Here is a 5,886-nt window from a genome sequence, read left to right as displayed (position 1 = left end):
TATATATATATATATATATATATATATATATAGTCAATCTTGTGTAAGCGCTGCTCAATTTCTTAATGGCGGAAAACCAACTAATCATTACAGGAAAACTATTTGTTCAACATGAATCTTTTATGAATGCTAACTAGCTAGTTAGCTGTCAGGAGGAAGCTGACTAGCTTAGCAAAAAGCAGGTGTGAGCAGTGTGTACACAAGTTTGATTAACAGCGCTAAGACCTTCCTCCAGGCTGTGATTGGTTGTTTCTGACTGAGTTCCTGTCGTTAGCTTGTTTATTTTTTATTTTTATTTTTTTTCACAGATTGTCTGTCTCAGGTTTTACTGTCAGCAGATAGCGACGGTTTGATCAAATGTGTGGAGATGCAATATCTTTTTTTAACTTAACAAAAACAAAACTGAAGTTATCATCTTTGGACCAAAAGAGAAACGATGTAACATTAGCACACATTTATCCGATGTTATCTTTTAGTGACGTCGGATAAATATTTGACTTTATTCTCAAAAAAACGAAGCAAAAACATTTTTTTAGAAGTCACACCCAAGCTTTAAGTAATGCAGATAAAAAATGAAGGACACTTTCTGAGTCGGGACCCACACTTCGTGTTCCACGAGCAGACAAATGAGTGACATCATGGGCCTTATGCTTTTATATGCAGTGGTCTGTTTATAAACTATTATGAGTAATCAGCACAATTCATATCTGTGCAGAGTGGACTCATAAATCCTGACTTTTGAGTGTGAGTGGGAATGAAAGAGAGCTCCATTTGCCAGGGACGTTAACTAAAGCAGTGCTAAAAGTTTTTAAACTGTTTTCGGTAAAGTGCATCAGGCTGAGTACTTTGCACTCATACAATGAGGTCCCGTCTAGCCAGTGAGCAATGCCGACCATGACTGGAAGTTTTGCAGAGCGGAGGCCAATTCCCTGTTTGTTTGATTGCATTGCCAACAACTTGGCAGCAAAATGTTGCACAACAACTTTCTGAAGTGTAATGGAGAGTAGGCTGCTGCATTTCTATCAAAATTCCTCGCATTGTCACATGGTGCATCGAGATGGCATGAGTTTGGTTTCTTAAGAAGAGGAAAGTTTCTGAAGTTTAGTTTTTATTTTTGAAGACTTCACCTCAACTGGAGTGGAATGAAACATATGAAAAAAAAAAGATTGATTTGGTAAGCATTTTATACATTTTAAATATAGGCCATCGACTAATTGAAATTGACAAATTAACATCCCAGCCCTAGTAATTACATAATTTTTGCAAGGGAATGCGTGAAAAGAAATCCTCTGTTTTCCCATTGGGACTTTGTGTTTTCCTGATGTGCATTAGCTTTTAAAATGCAGTGTATGAAAGTAGATGGGATTCATACGGATTAGGATTAGGGGCACGGAGAAAAATTGAATCTGAAAAATTCAAATTAAATTATATGAAATAAATGAAATTAAATTCAGAATTCTGAACTTTGATCTTAGAAGACTAAAGTTAGACTACAAGTTAGAATTAGGTTTAAGGCCACTGAAAAGAAAAGATGACTTTTGATCTCAGAAGATTGAGGTTAGAATTATGAGAAAAAAGTAAATTCTCAGATAAAAGTCAGAATTCTGACCTTAAACCTTAATTCTGAGTCACAGGGGGGAAAAAAAGGACTTTAATCTCTGAATTCAGACTTTAATCTTATGAGATCAACAGTCAGAATTCTGACATCAAAAGTCAAAAGATTTTTTTTAGTGGCCCTAAACCTAATTGTAGCTTTTGTCTGACTTTATTCTCAGAATTCAGACTTTAATATTCTGAGATTCAAATCAGAATTCTATTTTTTTTTCCAGTGGCCCAGTCCTTGTCCATAGATTCAGTTTATCCATTCTTCCTGAATGTGTGTATACTGACTGCAGGAAAACACTGAACTCTAAATGTTGTGGTTTTTTTGGGTGTGTGGCTCTACACCAAGAAATGAGCCTATTCTCCACCAGCGGGTCGCTGCAGCCTGTCGTCATTGGCAGCAGACTTATCAAAGTCACTCTGACTCATTCCAGCAAGCGGAGACATGATGACTGATCTGCACCTATTTGTGTCTGCATCAGTGTGTTTGGTGGTCAGGTGAAAGAGGCTGCTGTGACTGAGACGGTCTCATTATGGAGCCACCTGAAGCTCCGTCTGTATGGGTGCATGAGATACAGGGTCACAGGGTCATGTCTGAGTTCTGTCCTTACAACACAGCATCTGTGTCCCCCACCCTCAATAAATAGAGACAGTCATTCATTCACACCACCCATCCATCAGGGCTCTCAGCATATCGCCACAGGGAAAAAAAAACCTGCAGAGAGAGCCTCATTGAATGAGACTGAAACACCTTAAGATTAAGTTTCTGGGACTAGAAATGACTTTAAATCGTAAAATGATCAAAATGTGCTGATTTGCTTTAAAAAGCCCACTTTATGGTACTCTTCATTAATTTTTATTAACTTTTCCCCTCTGTTCAAATATAGCATATTAAAATATATAATTCAATAGCTTCTGGGATTCCAATCTAAAATACTGTAATGCTTATTTTGCGTTAGAACAGTCGATGCTAACAACAGAACTTAAAGTTCTGCATGAGGACTGGGCCGTCTGTGAGTGTGTCAGGTCAGGGAGGAGCTGCTGTTTGAGAAGAATTAGAACTGTCTGTGCTTTCTTGTTAGTGTCTAAATTTAACACCAAATTAAACTGACTCATGTCTAGCTAGCTAATTTGGTAAAAACGTTGTTAAAGGGTTAATGGAGATGTTGTGATGACTTCCTGAAGGCAGAGTTTCAGAAAGAAAAGGAGTTTTTAAAGAGATAGAGGCCTAATTTCAAGGCATTAAATAAGTTATATTTGATACATTTGGCATGTTTATAACAACTGAAGTTAACATAGTTTTTTGATTGTGCTATCAAAAGGTACTATGTGGCTGGAACACACATAATCCTGCCCCTTTGAATAATGTGACTCCATCAGGATAGTTTTTTTTTAAACTTAAAAATCTGGAAGGCAAAATAACATACAACCTTTTATGTTGTGGCACAACAGTCTGATCAAAACATTTACTTCAGAATGGAAACTTTCAGTTTTTAGAAAGCATTCCTGCTGCTAGGTACAAATCAGCATCAGGTGGTTTAATATTAACTGATAGGTTATGAAAATGGGTCTCATTACCAAAGTCTTAAAGCACATAATGTAATGACTGGTAAGAGCAAAGGAGCCTTTACAAGAAAGTCTTTCAATGAGTGCCATTGGAGCTGTAATCTTGAAGTGGAAAAGAGCCATTAACCAACTAAGGCCAGATGCACCTCATAAAACTCCTGACAGAGGAGTCAAAAGAATATTTAAGAGTCGTCCAGGAGCCAAGGAGAACTAGCAGAGCGCTTCAGAAAGACTTACCAATAGGCAAGTACAGTTCTTCTCATGATAGAAAGTCCATGGGCTGTCTTACAGTTCTGACAGTTTCTATAACTGAAGGAGGCATGAATGGAGGAATGCACTGCTGAATTTCTTGTTAAAAATCTGAGGACGAAAGAAGTGTGAATTTCCTAGCAAAATCATGTTGCATGCAACTAATTTCTCCACACAGGAGGGAATGATGATGTTAGTCCACAGAGGTCAAATTTGGCAAATCCTCCAACTTTCCCACCTGAATGTTTAATTTTAGAATGCAGGACACAATGACATCAAGCAACAGTGTGTAATTCCTTTTGTTAGCCTCTGTCTGATTTGCCCTAAAGAGGGCGTTCCCTAGTGTGTCAATTCCTTTAGCTTCAGTTTTGCACCTAGCTAAAAAAGATACAGCAAAACAGAATTATTTATTCTCAACACTGTACAGTGTGACATTAAAAATACAACATATTTATGTATCGATGTGTGTATCTTGTACATGACGCATATTGAGCACCACTTTCATAATATTACCAACAAAGGGGGGTTATTTATGGAAAGTGAAGATTATAACTCTACATTTAAATCTGTTCCTTTAAGCATGTCAACAGGTTATTTTCTTCACAGTAAAAGTCCTATCTCTGACTACCAAAGAATAAAGCAGTCATCTGTTTACCGCCATCCATTTTCCTGCAGTGAAGTCATGTCTGTATGTGGTGTAATTTATGCTTCTGCTGAATAGACCTGCGTCTGTTTGAACCTCCCCGCTGTCTCAAGAATGCACATACTTCATTTACCTCACTTTGAGGTTTTTCATGCTGGTATGTACAGGGGTGATTATGTATCCGAGTCAAGTCAAATGAAGATGTCATCAAATGGGACGGTGCTTCTTTCTTTCTTTCACTCTCAAGTCTATATTAACTTAATTTTCTGTAGCAGGAAGCATTTTATTTAACCTGAAGCATTTTATTTGCATCCCTGGCCTCGTGGAGATAAAAGTGTGGACATAAAACAGTTTTCTCTCAGATTTTGCCCTCTTCTACCCTCAGTACATTTCTCAAAACTTTCATTTCTTCTGGAAAGACTTCAAATTTTCCCCATCGTCAGATTACATACGATTTTACTCCATTACAGCTGAAAAGACTTTTTAAGGCTGTTATCAGTTACCGTTGGCTTGTGCCTGAAGGAGAAAACTGGAATTCTGGAATACAATACAATACATAAATTTAATTTCTAGCAACTGGAAGTAAAACATTACTCACTGTTTCAACTGTGTTTCTTACATGTTTTAGCATTTTGCCTTAAGTGGAATTTAATTGTTGAAAAATGTGAATCACCAGAAGAACTGGAAAACCAGAATTCCAGCAAACTATTGTGAAGAAGCTTGTGGAGGGAATCCCAAAAAAGTTTGACCCAAGTCATACAGTTCAAAGGCATCACTACCAAATACTGGGGGAATTATTGAAAATGTATGATTTTGAAAATATTAATGGCAAAAATATCACGGGCCTGGTAAAAACCAGTCCCGTGTTCTACACTTCATTCAGAGGGTCTCACAGGTATTGAGAAGCTCCGCTTCTTGGAGGTGTGGACTCTGTTGAAGTTTGAAATTGTGCCAAGCTGAACAAGGCGGGTGTTAATGTTAATTACTTATTTGGAAGTGTGGTCAACATGGACTGAATTATTTCTGTGGTTGAGATAAACTTTTTGTCAAAAAACAGACAGCTAGCATGTGGAGGCCTAGCTCTGCCAGGTTTGAACTTGGCCCGAATGAAAGTTTAACAAGTGATAATGAGGTTAGTTTTCAGCAGGATTGAATGTTTTAGAAGCTGCATAGCAAGACATTAAACCAATGCTTTGAAAGGTATTTGTATGTTATTGTCATATAAAAAAAATATTTTTTTTTCTGCTCACTGCTAAAATACCGAATGAGTGCTAAGCACATCTGCAGCAGGACAGGTGTTTAACTGTTTTACTTAGTCTGGATGTTTTTGTCATTTGAATATCGGGTTTTATAGAAAAGGCACAAGAATTGTCAGATAATAATAAATCAAAAGTTTTTTGTTTTTTTTTACTGATTTGGTGGCTTATGAAGGCAAATGGCAGCACATGGGAGGCTAAAGTCAAATACAAACCACATTTTCCAGTAATTTTTAAAATCTTTTGACAACAATGTATTATTTTACTTCCATATTACTGTTTTTAACTGCTTTATGCTGCTCTGTCTCATAAAATCTAAATAAAAAATATATATATTTGGCAGTAATCATTTCAATTGGTATGAATACTTTTGCAAGCACTCATTGATACTTATATGTGAGAACAGAGAAGACTTTAAAATTCTGCATCAGGTGAATATTGTAAAGACACACACTGAAATCATATTTCACTGGCCTAATGTTTGTAGTGGCTGCCTTAGCTAAGACATGGAGACCTGATCTCCTGGCCAGTAGTATGAACTGGAACCTGCTCACTACTTAGCAGAGATGG

The sequence above is a fragment of the Poecilia formosa genome, unplaced genomic scaffold (genome assembly GCF_000485575.1).
Source record: "Poecilia formosa unplaced genomic scaffold, Poecilia_formosa-5.1.2 Scaffold121, whole genome shotgun sequence".
In the NCBI taxonomy this organism is placed as follows: domain Eukaryota; kingdom Metazoa; phylum Chordata; class Actinopteri; order Cyprinodontiformes; family Poeciliidae; genus Poecilia; species Poecilia formosa.
The sequence above is the reverse complement of the archived record's forward strand: the minus strand, read 5'-3'. Positions refer to the sequence as shown.